The sequence below is a fragment of the Eleutherodactylus coqui genome, chromosome 3, assembly GCF_035609145.1.
Source record: "Eleutherodactylus coqui strain aEleCoq1 chromosome 3, aEleCoq1.hap1, whole genome shotgun sequence".
NCBI classification, from domain to species: domain Eukaryota; kingdom Metazoa; phylum Chordata; class Amphibia; order Anura; family Eleutherodactylidae; genus Eleutherodactylus; species Eleutherodactylus coqui.
Genome location: NC_089839.1, coordinates 219,440,819 through 219,465,753, shown reverse-complemented (window position 1 = coordinate 219,465,753; position 24,935 = coordinate 219,440,819). Strand labels below are relative to the sequence as shown.

The following is a 24,935-nucleotide window of genomic DNA, read 5'->3' as shown; positions in this document are numbered from 1 at the left end:
GTGCTGGGGGTAGTAGTCGCTCATTATTACCCTGCTAAGCCTGTGACCGTCTACAGTTTACTGCGTGTCTGCTGGGGGTAGTAGTCGCTCATTAATACCCAGCCTTGCGCATAATTTTTTCTGGCTGCACTGTGCTTTCAATAACCACAGTCATCCTCCAATAGGGAAATCCATATACAGGCTATACAGTTAGTCCCCTACTTGCGAACAGGTTCTGTTCCAGGAGCCTGTTCGCAAGTCGATTTGTTCGCAAGTCCGAACAAATTGTTGTATGGAGCGGGATCGCGGGTGAATCCCGCTCCATACAACGTCGGGTACCGGCTGTTCTTACAGCGGGCACCCGGCGGCAGCAGTTCCGACGAGCCGCACCGCTCGTCGGAACTGTTAACACTTTAAATACCGCTCTGACAGCGGTATTTAGAGTGTTAACAGTTCTGACGAGCGGCGCGGCTCGTTGGAACTGCTGCCGCCGGTTGCCCGCTGTAAGAACAGCCGGCACCCAACGTTCAGGGGGCCCGTACAGCGTCCCACGATGAGATCACGGGACGCTGTGTGGTTGCTAGGCAGCCGGGGACCTCCTGAAAGGCCCCAGGGCTGCCTATGCAGAGTGCCCATCAAGCGCACGGCTTGATAGGCGCTCTGCATAGACAGCCCTAGGGCCTTTCAGAAGGCCCCCGGCTGCCTAGCAACCGCAGTGTCCCGCGATCTGACTGGAGAGGCTTCTATCAGGCTTGATAGAAGCTTGTCCGGTCCCTGCACAGTATGATGTAATGCCATAGCATCATACTGTGCAGGACAGATAGTTCGTATCTAGCGAAATTCGTAAGTCGAATGTTCGCAAGTCGGGGACTATCTGTATAGGCAGTGGGCTTTTTCCCAAAAATTGGAAAAAAATACTATATTTGGGCTGCCTGTGACCGTCTTCAGTTTACTGCGTGTCTGCTGGGGGTAGTAGTCGCTCATTAATACCCAGCCTTGTGCATAATTTTTTCTGGCTGCACTGCGCTTTCAATAACCACAGTCATCCTCCAACAGGGAAATCCATATACAGGCTATAAAGGGAGTGGGCTTTTTCCCCCAAATTGGAAAAAAATACTATATTTGGGCTGCCTGTGACCGTCTTCAGTTTACTGCATGTCTGCTGGGGGTAGTAGTCGCTCATTATTACCCAGCCAAGCCTGTGACCGTGTACAGTTTACTGCGTGTCTGCTGGGGGTAATAGTCGCTCATTATTACCCAGCTAAGCGTTACAGCAGGCTTGCGCATAATTGTTTCCTGGCTCTGCTGTGTCCGTTACATGATCGCCGTCATCCCGCCAGAGGGAAAGAGTATACATATATACGCTGCATACGGTGTCTGTCTGGTTTTTCACCTTACCATTTTAAAAAATTGAAACAAAATACTTAAGGCCTACCACTGGCCTTTGGCCACTTGACTGGTTCTGCCCTGTGAATTCCAGTAGCTCAGTCATACGCACCTAGGTCTGACTACAAGCTTGCGCATAATTGTTTCCTGGCTCTGCTGTGTCCGTTACATGATCCCCCTATACTGTGCTCCCCCAATACTGCTGCTAGTGATATGTTACTGGGGCCTGTCTAGACTGCTACTACTACTGAAATGGAACTAATACTGTGCTCCCCCTATACTGCTGCTAGTGATATGTTACTGGGGCCTGTCCAGACTGCTACTACTACTGAAATGGAACTAATACTGTGCTCCCCCTATACTGCTGCTAGTGATATGTTACTAGGGCCTGTCTAGACTGCTACTACTACTGAAATGGAAGTAATACTGTGCTCCACCTATACTGCTGCTAGTGATATGTTACTGGGGCCTGTCTAGACTGCTACTACTACTGAAATGGAACTAATACTGTGCTCCCCCTATACTGCTGCTAGTGATATGTTACTGGGGCCTGTCCAGACTGCAACTACTACTGAAATGGAACTAATACTGTGCTCCCCCTATACTGCTGCTTCGGAATTGTTACCGGGGCCTGTCTTGACTGCTACTACTACTGAAATGGAACTAATACTGTGCTCCCCCTATACTGCTGCTTCGGAATTGTTACCGGGGCCTGTCTTGACTGCTACTATTACTGAAATGGGCGGTTGGGCAGCATGTTACCCAGGAGAAGTGGCAGCGGAGTGTCATGCAGGCAGTGATTGTGCTTTGTTGGAGGTAGTGTGGTGCTTAGCTAAGGTATGCCTTGCTGCTAATTAGGGTTTTTCAGAAGTAAAAATTGTTGGGGGGGGGCACTCTTGCTGCTATTGTGGCTTAATAGTGGGACCTGGGAACTTGAGATGCAGCCCAACAGGTAGCCCCTTACATGCCCTATCCGTTTCTGTGTCGTTCCCATCACTTTCTTGAATTTCCCAGATTTTCACAAATGAAAACCTTAGCGGAGCATAGGTCCCATACAAAAATGCTCGGGTCGCCCATTGACTTCAATGTGGTTCGTTACTCGAAACGAACCCTCGAGCATCGCGGGAAGTTCGACTCGAGTAACGAGCACCCGAGCATTTTGGTGCTCGCTCATCTGTAATTACTACGATGCCAAACTTATATAGTTATTTTTTTTGCTGTACTACTTTTATTTTTTTCAAAGACATTTTTTTTTCTGTCGCTATCTTCTGTGCACAATAACTTTTTAATTTTTTCGTCGACGTAGTTGTGCGAGGGCTCATTTAGTGAACTTTTAGGACTATTTTTCAACAATTGGTAAAACGTTTTTCTTACTTTTACTTTTTTTTTTAGTCCCCAGGGGGGACAAAAACTAGCAATGCTTTGATCGCTCCTGCAGTATGATGTAATGCCATATTTTGCAATTGTTTGATAGCTAATACAGAATATATGTAATACCGCAATATTACATTATACCGCCTTTATTTGTGGCAGCCCTGGGGGCCTTCAGAAAGCTCCCAGCTGCCTTGGCAACTGAAAAACAATTGGGGCATTTAAATACCGCTGTCAGAATTGACTATGGCATTTAGGGCTTATTCAGATGACCGTATATCGGCTGTTTTCACGCTGAGCCGATATACGGTGTCCTTGTCTGCAGGGGGTAGGGGTTGGAAGAGCCAGGAGCAGGAACTGAGCTCCTGCCCCTTCCCCGCCCCTCACCACTATTTGCAATGGGATGGGTGGGACAGGGGCGGAGCTAAATGGTGTCACTTAGCCCCACCCCCTCCTATTGCAAATAGTGGCAAAGGGTGGAGAGGGGGCGGGAGCTCAGTTCCTGCTCCTGTCTCTTCCAATCCCTACCCCCTGCAGATAAGGACACCGTATATCAGCTCGGCGTGAAAACCCAGCCAATATACGGTCGTCTGAATAAGCCCTTAGAGCGATAACAACGTCCTGGGTGTGCAGGTTTATCTGAAGCATTCCCGCTCCACATAAACCCTGCACACCCTGGATATAACTGTAGATCCTGTGGTGTTAAGGGGTTATATATAAAATGCTAATATTAAGGGGTATAAAAACATGCAGTGATCAGCGCCTGAGATCTTCCATGTTCCCTATCAGTTTAGTTTCTCTACTTTTGTACCTTTTCTAAGTCCTGGACATCCAGTGCCCAGAACTAAACTGCATATTATAGCTAAGGCGGCATTAATGATTTATAGGCTGGTAAAATTATGTCCCTTTCCTTTGCACCTATTAATACACAACAGTATCTCACAGGCCTTAGATGCAGCTGACTGACATTGTGCTTTTATTTAGTCTGTGATCTACATCCAGATTCCTCTGTACATGGGACTCTCTCAGTGTTACTCCCCCCAAGGCATATGGGCTATTATTGTATCTTGACGCCACCAGAAGCTAGGAGTGTGACAGCTTAGCTGGAGGACCGCTCCTGTCACACCCCTAGCTTCTAATTGGCTGGCGACCCATCACAGCTCAGAGAGCCGACAGCAGCATGGAAAGAGTATTGCCATGGGATGGAGGGTAAGGGTTAGGGGTAGTTTCAGTGTTAGGCTTACATTATTAGCTGTAAATGGTTCCATGTGAGTGCCCACCGGCATTTACATGGAAGCATTGACACCTAATAATGTAAGCCTAACTGTGAAACTACCCCTAACCCTAACCCTCAATCCCACTGCAAAAGTCAGTGCATGCGCTTCGGACCTTCCCCTGCATTCAGAACCAGCACCTTGCCGCCCATGTGAGCTAATGTTCCCTGACGTCTGAAGGCCCACCCCCAGCTAATGAAACTGAGCTGTCTGCTACTGAGGCAGAAAGGGGGATGAGTCGCTGCACCTGGGAGGCCTGCACACCTTAAGGGAAGAGAGCAGGAGGCGAGGACAATCTATAGCGCAGTCCTTACTCACAGCTGCTGCCGAGGACAATTCAGTGTAGGCCAGCAGAATAAATAGCGCTGGAGGGTTGTGTGCAGTCAATCAGCCACTGAGGGCCTGACCTGCTTGTCAAGATCCCAAACTCTTGGCTACACCTACCATTTCCGGTGGCGTCAAGGTACAATAATACCGGCATATGGTGCCTGTAGATTATTAGTACCCAGAAGTGTTAAAAACATTAATTATCTAAATTTCCTTAATGTGTTATCGGTTTTACCACAAGAACAATGACACCCATCAGACATTACTGTTAAAAGCAGTCCTCTCAACCGTCCCGGATCCAGCCCTAGATTTTGGGCACTGTCCACCTTCCCGTGACTACTGGCACATGTCCCGTTGTGATCTCAAAACTGTCACCTCTGATCTTCGGCATCTAAGAGTGCCCAGGCATTGTGTTTTTAGTGAACATAAGGTCAGTGTCAGCACCCAGGGCGGTGGCTGCAGAGACCAGAGGGGAAGGGCCAGATAAAGATGATAACAGGACATGCACCAAGCTTCTGGCTTCATCAGTATTAAGGATTAATCCTCCTCATGATGTTCTTCCCCATCATTATCATAGAGGATAAGACTAAGGGGTATCAGTATGGAGGGCCTTATAGTGAATGGGGGACACTAAAGGGGCATCTTTATGGATACGAAGGGGGCCTCAAACTGTGCCCGAGGCATTTACTATCTGGGGGCATCATACAATATAAGAAGCACTTTTTCTGTGTGAGTGCACTTGGGGAAAATCTTTACTGTGCGTGGGGCATCACTGGCAGCACTAAGAGAGCATCTTTGCTGTGGGTGCTATTAAGGCTTCATTATACTGTGGTGGGTTCACTAAGGGGGCATCCTCTGCAAGCAGAGAATTAAGTGTCAGGTTGTGCTGCTGAGATCTGTTGTATTACAGTGTTCCAGGAGCACACCTTCACAGGTGTGGGGTAATTGAGCTGCCTGGGTGTGGAGTTCCTCCTGCCAGCCAATCCCCACGGGTCTTCTGCATATATATTCACCAGCCCCTCTGCAAGAGGAAGCCGGTATCCCTTCACTCTAGGGCTTGTTGTCTTGCATGCCTGTATATGTGTTAGGTGTGTGAACAGTGTCTTGTCCAGTGTCAGTGCAAGTGGCCAGACATCAGGTGGGGACAGTCCTGTTCAGTTTTGGTTCTGTTTTGCATGCTAGCCCTAGTGTGTTGGAGTGTGAACTGTGTCCTGTGCTTCTGGATCATGTATCATCTCTAGGCTGGTGTGGCCATTAGGTTCCAGCGCAGGGCTGCCTTTATCGAGGCGATCTGGTTCATGTTGTCTCGTTAGAGTAGGGACCACAAGACACAAGGAACCTTGAAGTTGGGTTCGCAGCTTAAGTTCATTGGCCAATGCACAAACTCATACCTCGTATTTATTACAGCAATTCCATCTGTTTATTTGTGCGGGGATGTTTGGTGAGTGTGTTGGTCATTTGTCCTATGTTATGTCTCTCCTTGAGTGCAGTATACTATTCACTGTCCTTTTGGTGCTTCAGCTGCGCATCCTGTGGGAACGCGATATCACTTCCACGTCCATGCTACGGCGAGGTGCGCCCAGCAGAAGTAACATTAAGGAGGCATTGTTATGTTGATGGAGGTTATAGGGGCATCATTACTGTATTTGTGGCACTCAGGAGGTATTACTAATGAGAGGGGGCATATTATTGTGTGCCACACAAAGAATGTTTTGTGAAAGTGTGTAGGGCACAAAGGGGGCATCTTTACTATGATGGTGCATCTTATTATGTGCAGGGCATTACTAGGGGCTTAACGAGAATTGTTTGCCACAGAGTTCCTCTTTTAATGCTTTAAAAGTTGGGAGATATGTGCATGTAAGCAATGGATGATAACTGGTGACCCCGAAGTTAAGAAGGAGCTACAACCATAGTACCCCTGTTGATGCACCCCACTCTTTTCTAATCATTACTGCCCAATGAAGTATTTGGTATAGTTCTTTATACGTTTGCCGTAGGCTTGACCTTTTTTGTAAATGGCGATATCTCAGGATCCGGTACAGATGAGCACACACTGAATTGTATGAATGGATTTATTGTCCAGCTTCTACATATCAGCAGAATAATGGAGACATTCTTCACTATTTAATGTTGTTATAATCATTGATCTCTTAAACCAGTGTTACATTTCCCTTTATGGAGTAGGACAAGTCACTCCAATCGAAAATATCGCCCTTTTGTTTTACTTTCCCTCTAAATACGGATCGAATGGACCTTAGTGAAAGAACTTTGTTTCACATGTTTAGATCTTTGATCTTTCCAACGAAGCTCTGCTTTTCATCGAAGCCACCATTGTAACTGTCGTAGTCTTGGCCTAAAATAACAGTGCCACCTGGCTGCACGGTGCTATTCTTACGGTAAAGCTTGGTTCCGGTTCTTCTGCCATTTACCCACAGTTCACAGCTGCCGTGCTCAGATTCCCAAGTCAGACAGATGTGATTCCACGTGTTACATTTGTCGAGGTTGGGGAACATTATTCCCTCCCCGCTCATGTAGAACCCGACATTCCCATTAAGTTCCTGCCATAAGGTCAGCGCATCATAATATAAGGTGCAATAAGTAAACAAGATGGTCTCTCTGTTCTCCGAGACGTTCAAAGCCAAATTCATGCAGAGCGTAAAGGAGTTCAATCTCATCGGCTGAGCTGGAGTCAGTACGACGTAATCTGTGATACTCTCCTCCGGGAAAAGGAAATGTCTTCCTGTAAGATCTAAAAAAAACCTAATCATTACATGCCACTCGGGAGAAGTCTGCGAATGGAGAGGGCAATGTCAGACTTGTGTTAGGGTGGTTTCACACTTGCGCCTTGAATCCCCATGGACAAACAGGTCTGTCTCAGGATTGAACCAAGCAGCGCCAATGCACCCCACTATCTATAATTGGGTCCATTCGGTTTGCAATCAGCAGGCCAGCTTCCGGATGGAAGAAAAAGCGCTGCATGCAGAGTTTTTCTTCCGGCATTTTGAGCCGGATCTGTGACTGAACCTCCATCCATAGGCTCCAACGCAGATGTCAAACCGGACTTACTTACTCGTCTTTGAAGGAACATCTGCACCCAGTTGTGTAACTGTAAAATAAAAAGATTATAGTGTAATTCTGATATCCTGAAACCCTCTGTGCTGCTGAAGTGACCCTCCTAATTTTTTTGTATTTCGGTCTGTGACATCTCACTTATCTCCCTTCTGATATGATCCCCCACACTGCCAACTCACTATCATCACATCAGTGGACAGGTCATTGCTCCCACAAGATCAGCCTATCTTCTGAAATACTCTGCACTGCTAGAAGACCTCCTGTGTAATTCTCCGGGACCTCCCACTCGTCTCCATTGCAATACAATACACAGGGATATAGCTAGTTTTTCTGTTGGCTAGGGGCAGAGATTTATTGTCCTCACCTTGTATATAAATGGCAGAATGGTTTGTCGGAGAGCAGCGGGCATATGTCTCACCAGCCCCAGCTATATTCCTGTTATATACATTGCGTCCAGAAAGTCATCAGACCCTGTCACTTTATTTACATTTTGTTATGTTGTAGCCTTTTGAAAATTAAAAAATGTCCAGTTTTTCCTCATCATTCTGCACTCAATACCCGATAATGACAAAGTGACAACAGAATGTTAGAAATCTTTGTAAACGTTTTTAAAAGTGAAAAACTACCATTTTGCATAGACATAAGTATTTACACCCTTTGGTATGACACTTAAAAATTAGCGCTGGGGTCTCCCATTTCTCTTGATAATCTTTGAGATGTTTCTACATCCTGATTGAAATGACCTGCGGTGAATTCAGTCGGACATAATTTTTAAAAGACCCCCACCCCCACCTTCACCCGTCTATATAAGGTCTTAGAGCTCACAATGCATATCAGAGCCAAAACCAAGCTATGAGGAGAAAAGAACTGCCTGTAGAGCTCAGAGACAAGATTGTGCAAAAATAGTTATTTGTGTTTCTCTGCAGGGATAATTGAACTACCCGTGTCTGTTGATGTGATTTGTATCTTTATAAGGGCAGTGTGTTATAATGCTGCTCTTTGACATATAGATTATTGGGTTAATCACTGCTAGAAGCCGTCATATATATGCTTTGTGGAGTTTATTTGGATGTGTTTGTGGCATGCACTTCTAGTCACCACTGCAGTGTACTGTTATATATTATATACACTGTGCCATGAACTAGAAAGGTAGAGGAAATAAATCCTTTGCAGCTCTTTGGTTGGAATCCATGTGGTGCCTTTAGGACAGCTGCACTCAGGCGGATTTTTGCTGCAGAATCCATGGCAGGTGTCTGCACCGCGGATCTGTAGCAAATACTGCCCATAACATGCTATAAGAAAACGATTTTTCCTGCACATGAGCGGAAATCAACCGTGGATGCGATCACCGAAGAAAAATCATAGCATTCTCCATTTTTGCGCAAAATAAATAATTTGGGGCTGTTTGGCTGGAATACATGGGGTGCCTTTATTTGCATGCCAGAAGCATGTTTATGATGGCTTTTCACTGACATCTAATACTGCTGGCCTTCATGCATGTTGTGGGATCTATTCATATGGGCTAGCAATGTGTATGTGGGGCTCGCATGGATCTGTCTGTGGACATCCATATTCTGGCATCGCTTTAGTGAGTTACACTTTGTGTATTTTATTATAACAGATTCCGGGATACACGGTGAGCCCTCTTTTATGCCACAGACACATTGATGACAGCTATATACTAATGTGTAATTAAACATCTATTTAATCTTAACATGATTCGCTGTGAATTGCTTATTATAGTTTGACTGGATGCTGATGGAGCGAGATGAGCTCGTGATCAGCTCATGAACTTAACTATATAAGATGTACTTAATAAAAGTTCTCTAGAAGAAGAGCTTGGAAATATCACCTGACTGTTTCACGTTTTTTTCTCCGATGTATCCACTAATAATTAGGCATACCTGATTGATAATTCTACGATACCTGTTGAGTATCACCTAAATTAAGTGATTACTCTAACATCTTGGTGGAGAATATGCGAATATGTGGAATGTTCTAAGGATTGTTAAGATCTTTGGACGGTAGACACCAGACAAGCACAAAACTGCGGGCAATAAGACCCTTGAATCTTACATGTGCTTTGTTTCTTTCTGCTGTCTTGAGAAATAGTACAATCCTCTGTTTCTATTTCACTTATTGAATTATCAATCGGTATATTTGGTGTAAATGAATAGACAATGTCTGTACTGTTTGTTGTGTTTGTTTGTTTGTTATAGAAGCTATATCAAAAGATTCTTAAAGTTATATAGAATTGTCTAATATTTCCCCATAGTAATAGACTTAATAAATGTCCTTCTTCACTGAAAAAGCCAAAAATACCTGAAAGTCTGCGAAGCAGACACGGTCGCCATAGGCACTATCGCCATAAGGCAGGCACAATCGCCACCGGCACAATCGCCGTAGGGCAGGAGCAATGGCCTTAAGCCCTGAAAATATGTAGTCAGCCAGACAATAATGTGTGGAGGAGCAGCTTGTTCCTGGCAGGCTAATATGCAGTCACCCACTCAACCCAGCCCAGTTTGGGGAGGAGCGACTGCATATACTAATAGCCTGCACATGTGAACGATACCAAAGATGTCAGCCATAGATGGGTGGTGACCCACCATACAGGATATCAACCCTGGCTGATATGACAGCGGGTTGCCCTGTATCTCCAAGGTGGGCCACACTGGCTGACGGAAGCGGTGTGACCTCGACGCGGTCCGTCAGCCTATGCGTTTTGGCCAAAATGCAGTACTAACACCCGCATTTTATTAGTATGCATTAGTATCTTTGTATGTAGTTTGCTAGTTGGTGGGGGAGCCCAAGATGTCAGCCAGTGTGGCCCACCTTGGAGATACAGGGCAACCCGCTGTCATATCAGCCAGGGTTGATATCCTGTATGGTGGGTCACCACCCATCTATGGCTGACATCTTTGGTATCGTTCACATGTGCAGGCTATTAGTATATGCAGTCGCTCCTCCCCAAACTGGGCTGGGTTGAGTGGGTGACTGCATATTAGCCTGCCAGGAACAAGCTGCTCCTCCACACATTATTGTCTGGCTGACTACATATTTTCAGGGCTTAAGGCCATTGCTCCTGCCCTACGGCGATTGTGCCGGTGGCGATTGTGCCTGCCTTATGGCGATAGTGCCTATGGCGACCGTGTCTGCTTCGCAGACTTTCAGGTATTTTTGGCTTTTTCAGTGAATATGTGTTTTTTTCTTTTTCCTCACCTCTGTGATTTTATGTAATTTATTGTGAGTTAGCGTAGGTACTGACGGAAGCGGTGTGACCTCGACGCGGTCCGTCAGCCTATGCGTTTTGGCCAAAATGCAGTACTAACACCCGCATTTTATTAGTATGCATTAGTATCTTTGTATGTAGTTTGCTAGTTGGTGGGGGAGCCCAAGATGTCAGCCAGTGTGGCCCACCTTGGAGATACAGGGCAACCCGCTGTCATATCAGCCAGGGTTGATATCCTGTATGGTGGGTCACCACCCATCTATGGCTGACATCTTTGGTATCGTTCACATGTGCAGGCTATTAGTATATGCAGTCGCTCCTCCCCAAACTGGGCTGGGTTGAGTGGGTGACTGCATATTAGCCTGCCAGGAACAAGCTGCTCCTCCACACATTATTGTCTGGCTGACTACATATTTTCAGGGCTTAAGGCCATTGCTCCTGCCCTACGGCGATTGTGCCGGTGGCGATTGTGCCTGCCTTATGGCGATAGTGCCTATGGCGACCGTGTCTGCTTCGCAGACTTTCAGGTATTTTTGGCTTTTTCAGTGAATATGTGTTTTTTTTCTTTTTCCTCACCTCTGTGATTTTAATAAATGTCCTTCAGAATAAGATCTTGGAAACATCACCTGCCTTTTTCATATTTTCTTCTCCGATGCATTGACTAATACGGCATACCTGATTAATAAGGCTATGATATCTGTTGAGTTTCACCTGAACTAAGAGATAGACAGATAGATATGAGACTCATGGAAATGAAGAAAGATTTGAGAATAGTTTTTTGAAGTAAAGCTCCAAATTCCCTGCACAGACAAAAGTAGCATCCTTCCTACCTGCATCCACCACTAGAGGGAGCTCACTGTATATGCACAGAACTGAATAATATATCAGTATAAACTAAGCTGCTGAGTTCCCCCTAGTGGTGGCTGTATAGATCTGCATGTAGTGAGCTCCGTCTATTTGTGACAGTATGTAGCTGTATGCATTGAGCTCAACTTAGTGGTGGTAGCAAATATCTGTAGCTACTGAGCTCTCTCTATTGGTGTATGTATAATCTACAGTTAGCTCACCCTAGTGGTGACTATGTAAATATGTATTCAGAGAGCTCCCCCTAGTGGTGGCTGTAAAGATCTGTATGTAGTGAGCTTCCCTTAGTGGTGGCTGCATATATCTACATATAGATCTATTTTGGAGGCTGTGAATATTTGTATGTAGTACTGAGCTTCCTCTTGTAGTGGCTGCAGAAAAACAGAATTGAGCAGGTTTACTATTTTTGTCTAGTAGTAAGACAGTGCAAACTTAGACTAGACAGTCTAAAAATGTGCCAAATTTATCATAGTCACTCATGCTGAAAGATAAATCTGTTGAATCCATAGATTGTAGAGCCAAACTTTTTACCATCTATTAGTTGGCTTAGTTAAAGGGGTTGTCCCGCGCCGAAACGGGTTTTTTTTTTTTTTTAAACCCCCCCCCCCCCCCCCCCGTTCGGCGCGAGACAACCCCGCTGCAGGGGTTAAAAAAACAACCCGCACAGCGCTTACCTGAATCCCGGCGGTCCGGCGTCTTCATACTCACCTGCTGAAGATGGCCGCCGGGATCCTCTGTCTCCATGGACCGCAGGGCTTCTGTGCGGTCCATTGCCGATTCCAGCCTCCTGATTGGCTGGAATCGGCACGTGACGGGGCGGAGCTACACGGAGCCCCATTCAGAAAAGAAGAAGACCCGGACTGCGCAAGCGCGGCTAATTTGGCCATCGGAGGGCGAAAATTAGTCGGCTCCATGGGAACGAGGACGCCAGCAACGGAGCAGGTAAGTATAAAACTTTTTATAACTTCTGTATGGCTCATAATTAATGCACAATGTACATTACAAAGTGCATTATTATGGCCATGCAGAAGTGTATAGACCCACTTGCTGCCTCGGGACAACCCCTTTAAGGCTAAAAAATTGTGCCAAAATTCGGCACAATCTTTAATGCACAATGACGCATTTAGGCCACGCCGCATTTTCCTATAAGGACCGCCTCTTGGTAAGACGATTTGCAAAAAGTGTCTGTAAGCATCTGGCCTGGAAAACAGCTGATCAGCAGAGGTCCCAAGCAACGGACCACAGCTAATCTACTATTGATGACCCATCCTGAGGGTAGTAGATAACCCCTTGAAATCAGGTGTCATCATACATTCCTCAAATTCTGGAACCTGAATGTTGGACATCTACAGTCATTTCTTACCTGCGTACCCTTCTGAAACGTTATTGCCATAGACCTTCACCTCACACAGAGTCAGGTATTCAATTCTGCCCGGGATGGTGATGGTTACATACCGACCCACCATCCCGCAAACGTATTCCCGCTCCTTTCCACGACCCAGTGATTCAATCTTGACACATCTGTGAGAAAGGTGGAGCTGACATTATCTGAATCCCTGGCCTCTATTATCACTTTTACATACGACCAGGACAATTCCTCTTACATGGTATTCTGGGTTCCGCCATCTTCTGGAATATTTCCAATTCTAATTTCTGCTCCGTTGATCCTCTCTGGACAACAGCAGCCTCGATTTGTAATTTTCACTTTGGTGACGTTGAAGGTGCTCATGAGGTCCACCCTCCACCAGGGCTCCACGTCTAAGTCCGTGTGAGAGCAGTGTCCGGACGAGTATATAGCACTGGGGGAGCTGTCTATGGCATTTTTAGAAGCTCCAAGATGATCATAGGTGCTGGACTGAGAGGTGATTCCTCTGGAAGCCAAATTATCACCTGGGATCGAAAACAATACAACTTAAAACAGCTTCATATTTGGTGAAATTAAAAGGAGCTCAGGATAGTCCGGCACACATTCCCCTGAGGAAGAAATACGAAACGGGTGTTGGGGTGTTTGGTGCCGGAGTTCAGTTCACTAAATGGTTATGTTCATACTATGTAGTGCTATCTTCTTTATCCCATAAAGTAGTTCTTTGTGTTGTTCTGCTGGGATAATTGAACTGCCCGTGTCTGTGGATGTGATTGTATGCTTATAATGGGCCATTTACATGTCACGATTATCGCTCATAATTTGTTCAAAAAAGCAAATTTCAGTGATAATGGTTACGTGTAAATGCAAAACAATTGCTCACTATACGTTCACTTGTCGTTATCGCTTACTTTCAGTCAGCATGAAAACTATCACTGTCTTTCCCCCCTTCTCTTTTCTTTCCCTTCTTCTTCAATAAATGTAACTATAATTTTTTCCCCTGTCACAGAAAAGACGAACGTAAAAGAGATAAATTTTATTGAAGTTTCATTAAAAACTACACTTAGGGCACAACATATAACACACACAAATGGTGTCGCCAAGACAGGAGGAAGTGGCGCACCTACTACACTTGGACAAACATTCACACATACGGTCTGAGCCCCACTGGCTAGAGGTTATTAATAATGTGTCGGATGAACTGAGGGTCCGACAGTAGGCTGCGGAGAGGCCTATTGGTGAATTAGAAGAAATGCCAATACGGGCTTAACAACTCGTTTATGGCCTCCACGCTTAAAGTCTTTCACTCAGACTAAAGACCCTTTGTGAAATTTATTCAGTATAAATTGATAGGGTCTTGTTTATAGAGAGTGCCTGGGCTGGTGGGACCTCGGATAGAAGTGTTTTAATTTCTAAAAAGACTGAATCTACGGTCTTATTTTCAAATAGAATGCTACAGAGAGTGTGTCTCCAAGTACCCCAATGGTATGTAAAGGTAAGTATGTTATTCCTGAGTAATGAATTTCAATGGAGAATGTCTCTGTAGGTGACCAGCTCATTAAAAACTTCGTACAGATTGTATATGCTGTGTGGTTAAACTCTTTAGTATATAAGTCTGCTCGTTTACTACAACTATAAACGGTTTCGACTCTACGCGTTTCGCCACTCCATGTGTGTGGCTCTTCAGGAGGATTCGTATTTTAGATATACAGAGCAGCTAAAGAAGAGTTTTAGTCTAATAGAGCTTAGAACACGGTAGAATCAAAATCGAAGCAATGTTCGTCCAATGTTGAGCATCTACTATCAAGATTCTCTCAAAGCTATAAGGGGATGAACTTAGATACTAGCTGGGGTGCGGATCATGTCCTAACTCTGTCTGGTACACTGATGGGTTCTAGCTAATACAGAAGCCCATCTGGTCTCCAAACCCAATATATAATCTCTAAAAAGATTCAGAGAATATAGAGAAAAGACGAGAATAGCTCAATTGTTAGAGCTGTCCTCAGAGCTAGACTGAGTTCTTTTAATGTTGAAGCTTGTCAGTATATAAAGCTGAGTGAAAAAGGACTGTTAGGGGTATCAGACAAAATTAGTACTCATGGCCTAAAGTCCTACGCATGGATACAGCAGCTTTTAGATTTCTGACATTAATCAGATAGTCAGGCTGTGTATAGGTAGCGTGGACCTGAAGGAGAGGATTATCCTCCTATCCAAAAACCCTTTCAATAAAGAGTACAGTCGCTGTCTGAATAGCTCAGTGCTGGGTCAAAAAATCTGGACCATCGAAGCTAGAAAAAATATTCCCATTAGATATAAGTAGCTTAAAGAGAGAGAGTAAAATAAAAAAAATGGTAGCTCCCACAGCCTTGATGGTAGGCCAGGGAAACCAAATCAATTAAATCAATTCATAATACGTTTTGCCAAGTAATATTTAAAAATATATTACCACATTACCACCAAAATGAAATTCTGGCTTATAGCAAAAAAAAAAACGCACACGTTTTATGCCATAGAATAACAATGTGTCTATGTTTCTATCATGTTTTTCAACAAAATGTTTTGCGGCGCCCGAACTCCCCAGATCACCCTGTTTAATATAGCGTAGATGTTCCATAATTCTTATTTTCAGTTTATGAGTGGTGCATCCAATATACTTCATGTCACATGTAGTACACTCAATGGCATAAATTACAATGGTGCTTTTACAGTTAATGTAACTATTAATGGAAAAATACTTAGATTTGTCACTGTTAGATTGGACACTCACTGGCGATATTTTCTTTCTTGCGCTGCGAGAGCACGAGAAAACTCTCGCCTCGCAGCGCAAGAAAGACGCCGGAATAGAACCGGCATATCGCTAGTGCTTTCAATGGGGCCAGCGGCAACAGCACTAGCCCCATTGAAAAGAGATGGAGAATGCCACAGACTTCTGCCACAGCTGTGGCAGGAGTTTCCTTCATCCCCGCCTCCTGAAAGGGCTGTGCTGATTGGCTGAGGGCTCAGCCAATAGTAGCTAGTGCTTAGCTATTGGCTGAGCGCTAAGCCAATGACAGATAGCCCAACTGTGGCAGAAGTCCGCGGCATTCTCCATCTCTTTTCAATGGGGCTAGCGGTGCTGCCGCTGGCCCCATTGAAAAGACTGGCGTTATCCCGGCGTGATGCCGGTATTTTTCTCACACTGCGCTGTGAGACTTTACCTTTACTCTCGCAGCGCAGTGGAGAAAAAAACGCCAGTGGGTGTTCACCCTTACTGAAACTGTGAGTTTTTTTTTATTTTATGGCAAATAAGTGAACGACTTAGCTCGTGAGTGGATCGATCCCTACAACCACTGGTTCGGAGGACACCCGGTCATCTTGTTGATAGCAAAAATGTAATTCAGTTGATGCAGAACATGACATGGTGACCAGAGTTCAGGTGGTTGCTGTGTGAGGTGAGGGATCTTTATTCTAGTATACCGCACCATGTGGCCATGGAACCTATAAAATTCCATCTCAACAAATATAGTGATTATGACATACACCTTAAGGATTTTATTTTGGAGAGTATTTTTTCTTTTGAAGCATAATTTTTTTATGTTCGATAATAAATATAATTTACAGGTGTCGGGGGCCCCAATGGGCTCCAGATTCTCCCTCACCATCACCAATTGGATGATGAGTTAGTGGGAGGAATTTTTTTTTCTGATAGTAATCCATTTTGTGGCCACATGGTGCGGTATAATAGATATATAGATGATATTGTGATAATATGAATGACATCCCAAATGAAGGTCCTACGGATGATGTTTTGAACAACTTTGTAAACTACATTACTAACAATGAGTTCAATTTAACTTTTACTATGATCACTCACAAGATAGAGACACCTTTCTTGGATTTGCTATTAAAAGGCAATAATTTGACACACACAATTGATGTATGTATTTACAGAAAACTTACATCTGGCAATACAATACTACACGGGTCTAGCGCCCACCCCAAACATACTATAAATGCCATACCTTTGAGTGAACTGGTGAGGGCTAAAAGATCATGCTCCAATGACCAGTACTTAGAAATATACAAAAATCTAATGTCAAAGATTAAGTTAGCGAGGATATAAAAAGAACATACTAAAAAAAGCAGTTGGTAAAGTACAACAAAGGGATAGAACAGAGCTCCTCAGTAATACCTATAATCCAACGCAATCTGAATGTCAAAGAGGATTAACCTTTTCTACAGCCTATAGAAAAAATTTCAAGAGATTAAAAAATTATTCCTCTGACACTTGCCAATTCTTCAACATAATGATGTACTTAATGATATACTAAGGAAAGGCATTTCATGCGTCCAAAAAAAAGTAGGAACCTTAGCAATATTCTGTCCCCAAGCCTGAAAAAACAATCACAATGGTTGGAACACAAAGATTCATTCAGTTGTGGCAAATCCGTTGTGGGGCATGCGATAGAACAAAAAACCCTCAGTTTTAGTAACAATAACAAATCTAAGTATTTTTTCATCAATAGTTACTTTAACTGTGAAAGCACCAATGTAATTTATGCCATTGAGTGTACTACATGTAATAAGAGGTATATTGGATGCACCACTCGTAAACTGAAAATGAGAATCATGGAACATCTACGCTATATTAAACAGGGTGATCTGGGGAGTTCGGGCGCCGCAAAACATTTTGTGGAAAAACATGATAGAAACATAGACACATTGTTATTCTATGGCATAGAACGGGTACATAGTGAGAGAAAATGTAAGATTAATCAGGAACAAGTATACAAGCGAGAGGCGTTCTGGATATTGAAACTCGGAACTAGATTCCCCAAAGGTTTGAATTACAGATCAGATCTTTTATACATTTATTATAGATTCTACAGGAGAATATGAAACATATTATTATAGTAGAAAAAATTATAGTGAAATTTATTGAAGACTAGCTTACCCGTCGCGCGTTGCTGCGAAGACAGACATACATACATACTTCGTTTTTATATATCTAGATGACGGCAGCAGCAACCACTGAGGTTTTGTAGGCCGCTGCTTCCCCCTTCCAGGCTGAATAAAATAGCCGTTGTGTGAGAATCGCTGGGGGGGGGGGGGACATTCTTACTGCTGGGAGAATTGCTGGGGGGGGGGGGGGGGGAGACATTCTTACTGCTGGGAGAATTGCTGGGGGGGGATGGGAGACATTCTGACTGCTGGGATAATCGCTGGGGGGAATGGGAGACATTCTGACTGCTGGGAGAATCGCTGGGGGGGGGGATCGGAGACATTCTGACTGCTGGGAGAATCGCTGGGGGGGGGTGGGAGACATTCTGACTGCTGGGAGAATCGCTGGCGGGGGAGCGGAGGCATGACTGCTGGGAGAATCGTTGGGGGGAGGGGGCATGGTGACTGCCAAGAAAATCTCTGTGGGGGAAGGGGGGCATGATGACTGCCAGGAGAACCGCTGGGGGGGAGCCATTATGACTACTGGGGGAACCACTTGGGGGGAGGGGGGCATTATTGCTGGCGGACAGCTGGGGGTGGCATTGTGACTGCTGGTGGACCACTGGGGGGGGGTGTTATGACTGCTGGGGGAACCGCTGGGGGGGGGGGAGCGGGCATTATTACTGCTGGGGGACCGCTGGGGTATGTCACTCTTATTACTAATGGGGGGAGTGTCACTATTATTACTGCTGTGGGATGTCACTATTATCGCTGGGGTGAAGGTGTCACTATTACCGCTGGGGTATGTGTACATGTGGCAGAAATGGGCAGGGCTCTTTCAGAATAGACCGGGTGCAGATTTTGACTGCTTTTTAGATGCGGAAATGCTGCAGAATTTTCCACAGAAATCTCCGCTGAGGACATTCTGCAGTATTTCCGCGTCCAAAAAGCAGTCAGAATCTGCACCTGGTCTATTCTGAAACAGCCTTGTCCTTTTTAGAACGACGGGGGTAAAATCATACGTTGTGATAAGCCCCGCCCCCTGACGTGTTGGCACTTTGCGATACATAAGTGGGTTTTGGGTTGTAGTTTGGGCACTCGGTCCCTAAAAGGTTCGCCATCACTGGCCTAGTACATGTTTGCCCACTTCCAACTCCAATGGAGACTGACTGTAAATGGCTGGCGTGCTCTAGTATTTATGGTTTCAAGCTGTACGTGTCATTGCATACAGTCTATCTATCTATCTCATATCTATCTATCTATCTATCTATCTATCTATCTATCTATCAGGGTTATTGCATACAGTCTATCTATCTATCTATCTATTTATCTATCTATCAGGGTTATTGCATACAGTCTATCTATTTATCTATCTATCAGGGTTATTGCATACAGTCTATCTATCTATCTATGACATCAGGAAATGAGAGAATGAGATTTTGTAGGCCGCTGCTTCCCCCTTGCGGGCTAAATAAAATAGCCGTTGGGTGGAACATACAATTTATCCGGCTGCTGTGGCTTCTTAGGAAGATATCCTAGTACTTGTTTACCCACTTCCAACTCCAATGGTAATTGGCTGGCGTGCTCTAGTGGTTCCAAGCTGTACGTGTCATAATAGAGCCTTAATGACATCACAATGCAGCTTTATAGAACATGTTGGGGCATGTTCAAGGGCGTCCGATGTTGATGACATCAGTGATGACATCACAATAGCAGGTGGCTTACTTATTCGATCTACGTGGGGGGGGGGGGGCGTAACTTTCGACGACGCTCGCGCGCCATTTATCGTAGGATATTTGTACTATGCCTATAATCTTCCCAGGAGTGTACTTAACAACTTCCCAAAGTTTCATGGCGATCGGATGAATGGTGTAGTAGCGCATAAAGGACAAACAGACACGCACGCAGACACGCACGCACGCAGACAGACATACATTCAATTTTATATATATAGAAGAAGGGAAAGGAAAAAGAAGGGGAAAAAAAAGTAATTTTTTTTTTTTGCTATAAGCCAGAATTTCATTTTGGTGGTAATGTGGTAATTTATTTTTAAATATTATTTGGCAAAATGTATTATGAATTGATTTAGTAATACATTTTATTCAGTATGGATCGAATTTTCCCTGGACCTGCCAATGAAATGAAAGCATATATCTAGGGCATTTATTGATGTAGTTTGTGTCTAGCAGCTGTCAACTTTCAAAAAGCAGAATAACATCTATTCATATTCGGCATACTCTGCATGTCTCGTATATTCGATGCTTATATTTATATTTATTGTCATATTTTTCCAATCATGATATTTATTTATTTATTCTCTCTTAAAGGGGTTGTCCCGCGCCGAAACGGGTTTTTTTTCTTTTCAACAGCCCCCCCGTTCGGCGCGAGACAAACCCGATGCAGGGACTTAAAAAAAAAAACGCACAGCGCTTACCTGAATCCCCGCGCTCCGGTGACTTCTTACTTACCTGCTGAAGATGACCGCCGGGATCTTCTCCCTCGGTGGACCGCAGGGCTTCTGTGCGGTCCATTGCCGATTCCAGCCTCCTGATTGGCTGGAAGCGGCACGTGGCGGGGCGGAGCTACAAGGAGCCGTTCTCCGGCACGAGCGGCCCCATTCAGAGAAGAAGAAGACCCGGACTGTGCAAGCGCGTCTAATCTGGCGATTAGACGCTGAAAATTAGATGGCACCATGGAGACGAGGACGCTAGCAACGGAGCAGGTAAGTGAATAACTTCTAATAACTTCTGTATGGCTCATAATTAATGCACAATGTACATTACAAAGTGCATTAATATGGCCATACAGAAGTGTATAGACCCACTTGCTTTCGCGGGACAACCCCTTTAACATGGGCTGGAAATTAAATCCACGATAATGGTGGATATAACAAATGTTACCTATGTAAATTTAGCAATCGTGTCTATAGATTGCAAGCTGCACAACCTTTTCTATATCAGCAACATAGGAGTTAACTGTCAGCTGTCATTTGTGTTTTTAATTGGGTTTAGTTGTATTGGATTTAAAAGGAAGTGAACTTTTTATAGAGATTAGGTGACCAAGGTCTGTTGCATACCAAAACACGTCCTCTCTGTTTGACTGTTATGTATTGACACTTTAAAAATAAAGGCTAAGGATCTTCACACACAAGCAGTGTGTCAACTTTTTGAAAATATTCTATTATATATACACTTTGCCATGAGCTGGAAAGGTGGAGGAAATAAATCCTTTGGGGCTGTTTGGCTGGAATGCATGTGACGCCTTTATTTACATTCCACAAGCATATTTATGTTGGGTTTTTACTGATATTTAATACTGCTAGCTTACATGCATGCATAGGGTTCTATGCATGTGGGCAAAGAATGTGTTTGTGGGGCTCACATGGAACTGTAATGTCCCAGAGTTGGACACTACATAAGTAATGTGGCCACTTTCCAAAAGTGTGTGTATGACTTTAAGATGTGCATATTTTGTTTGTCTTTAATGCATATTCAGCCTGACAGCATACGGTGTTCTTGATTGGCTGCCCATCCCTTTGTTCCCATTGGTCTGGGTAAAACCCAACAGCAGCTTAGTGATTGGAGGACAGGACAGTCAGGAATGAGAGATTGGAGGATCAGCCCTCTGCATGGGTTGGCTAGCTAAATCCAGTCACAGCAGCAGTTAGAGTTGGAGCTTAGCAGGAAATGAGAGCAGAAGCAAGAACAGAAGAAAGAGAAAAGCCAGTGCGGTGAGAAGAAAGAAGTATGAGTACCACAAAAAGGGGGTTATATCCGAGATAGACAGAGAAAAGGAAATAAGAAATCAGTTTATGTAATGATAGAAGAAGAAAGAAACAGTCTGAGTAGCAGAAGAATAAAGAAGGTTTATATTTAAAGTAAAAGAGGAACGGAGAAGCTGAATGGCAAAGCCTAGTGTATAGATGAGATTCCTGTACTTTCCTCGCTAAAGCATACAGATGAGATTCCTGTACTTATTGTCTGCATGTGTGCAGATGTGTGTCCCTGTACTGACTTGTAAAGTCTACATCGAGCCCTGAAGTAGTGTTCATTTTGTAAAGATTAGTTACTAAAGATTCTTCTCTAAGAAATAAATTGTTCCACTGTTTTAACATTTCATCCTGACTCCTGGAGACCTTCCTCACCAACATCACCATCTGTACTGAGGTACCACACCACCCTCCAGGGAAAAGGACTACAACCCCCATTTTTTATTTTAATTCATTCATTTTTTTATTATTTTGTCTGAAGCTAGTTTCACCCATATACAGACTGGTGTCACAAACTGGACAACTTTACCACCAAACCCTTCTTGTCCTAATGGTAACATATTATGTAAGGCTGAATGAAGACAATGTCCATTTAGTTCAGCCTGTTGATCCTCCTATGTTGTTGATCCAGAGGAAGGCAAAAAAAAAAAAACGAGGCTCAGGAGCCAATTAGCCCATTTGGGAGAAAATTCCTTCCCGACTCCCTAATGGCAATCAGACTAATCCCTGGATCAACCCCTAATAGTTCGTACCTGCCTGTATACCCGGATTAACAATTGACCTAAGATTTATATCCTATAATATCCTTCCGCTCTAGAAAGACATCAAGTCTCTTTTTAAACTCCTCTATGGTTTTTGCCATCACCACATCCTCAGGCAGAGAGTTCCACAGTCTCACTAATGGGTAGCACTTAAGAAATGATACCATTCACACTGCAGCATTTTCCACAGTCGCTGTTTGTGATAGTGGGAGTAGTGGAGCCACTACTGCTGCCACTGCTGTCACCAAACCCCTCCGAGACCCGGCGGCACTACAGATCTGTTTGTAGACATCCATATTCTGGCATTCTTTTAGTGTAGTGAATTACATTTTGTGTGTTTTATAATAACAAATTCCGGGATACACGGTGAGGCCTCTTTTATGCATGCCCCTTTTATGATAGCTATATGCTAATGTTTAATTAAACATCAATTTCATTTATCCATTGGTGAACTGCGGTACTAAAATGTGTGGTTTTGTAATATATTTGAATGTCTTTTTTATAAAAATAATTTTCATACATTTTGTAATAATAAAGATATTTACTCTCTGGTGGACGGTGTATGAATGCCTTGCGTGGTTTGGTTTCTGGCTTCATGGAAGTTGCTGCAAAAATATGAGAAGGAAGTGATTAATTGTTGCATCTAGCCATGTTGTGCAATCTCAGGTCTCTGAGTCTGTTGGTGATAGAGGAGACTGATAGAAAGATAGAGAGAAAGATAGAGATTAGAGAGAGAAAGATGTGAGACTGATGGAAAGATAGAGAGATATGAGAATAATAATGTTGATAGATATTCTTACCAGCATCATCACTTGGAAGTCCAAAGACTTGAACTTCACATATGGTCACAGAACGTTCAGCTCTAGGTATATGAATGGTCACATACTGACCCACCATACCGTCACAATCAAATGCAAGAGTCTGGCCACTGCTCATGGATGTAATTACTCCACATCTGAAGAGAATAGAAAAGCAGAGTAATGAGAAGAAACATCCATAACTCATCTCCTCCCCACCCACAGATAGTTGTAGGGGTCTAATACAAGATATAGAACTGCTGTAGCTGGACCCTGACATTGACAGACTTAGTACATGTGCATGTGGGATCAGGGTATGGAATTACTAAATAAAGAGACTTTCCTAACTGAGTCTCACTCTCAGCCTGGAGGACCTCACACCTTTACAAGAAGCCTCTATAATGGAGGACAGAGACATAAAGTGATTTACATGGGGTTTTTGATGCCTCCATTTTCACCGTAGTTCCCAATCCTGATTTCTCCTCCGTTTATTTTCTCAGCGCAGCAGTTTCCTCTGTTTGTGATTGCAACTGTGAAGATGTTATGTTTTGACTTTAGGTCAACCATCCACGGGTCTTTCTGTTCAGATGTTCCTGCACACTGGATGTACAGGTAGTTGTTGTCTAGAGACCCATCAATGTCATTTTTCGGTTCTCCATACATGTTGTACAGACTGGATTGTTGGACGATGCTTTTAGGAGCCACATTTGGAGCTGCAAAATCATCATACAGAAAGGTCAAGATCAAGAAATCAATATGCAGCATCGGCTCATGTCAGTTGGCTATCAACCACCATAGTCACCACACACCACAATTGGCCACCACAAACTATCGTAAGCCACTACACATAGATGACCACCACACACCACAATTGACCACCACACACCAGAACTGACCATTGGATCAAGCACCAGCCAATCAGAGTCGGCGCTCGATCATTCACAGCCATTCAGTGAATGACATCACTCAATGGCTGCGATTGGCTCATCGATCTAAACCAGGGTAAATACTACCTACCGTTTTTCCCCGAACGTAAGACCCACCCCAAAAGTAAGCCCTACCCCAGCTTTGGGCCAAGGTGTGAGATATAAGCCCTCCCCTAAAAAATAAGCCCTAGCTAAAGTGCACAAAGAAAAAACAATGAGCGCTGGCTGTAATTGTCTGGCGCTCGATACAATCACAGCACTCGCATTGCTGGAGGCGGGGTATTCAAAGCCCCATCATCAGAAAGAAAAGAATATCTCAGCGTGGAGGACACTGCAGACGTCCGCATCACCACCGGTGACCAGCAGCGCAAGGCACCGGGATGATGCGGACCAGGTGTGTTTAAGCCCCCCCGCCCACAGAGACACTGTGCCTCTTTTGGGGCAAAAATTAATACAAGACTGTTTTATTTTCGGGGAAACACGGTACTAACCAAATGAAGATAATGTTGTGTAATGTATTTTAGACAGCATATTACACTTCAACACCACAGTTGACCAGCACAAACTATTGTAAGCCACCACGCACAAAAAAAGCCACCACATACCGCCATTGGTCACCATACAAAACAGATGACTAGCACACACCACAACTGGTTACAGTACATCTCACTTGTTCCCTGCACACCACAGTTACACACAAAACACCAAAGATAGCCACTACACAACGCATTTGAAGACAGCACAATACAACTAGCCACCGTGGATCACAATTTGCCACCACACATCACAGTTGGCCACAAAGCACCACAATTGGCCACCACAACTATAGTTGGCCAGCACAAATAAAACATGGTCACCACACACCACAACTGGTCACAATACATCACAATTGTCCAC

General features: G+C 44.2%; 1 pseudogene; it reads right to left on the bottom strand.

Annotated features, from left to right (window-relative positions):
* Window positions 1-6,422: 6,422 nt before the first annotated feature.
* Window positions 6,423-23,264, bottom strand: LOC136621435 (pentraxin fusion protein-like; annotated as a pseudogene).
* Between the last annotated feature and the right edge of the window lie 1,671 nt (window positions 23,265-24,935).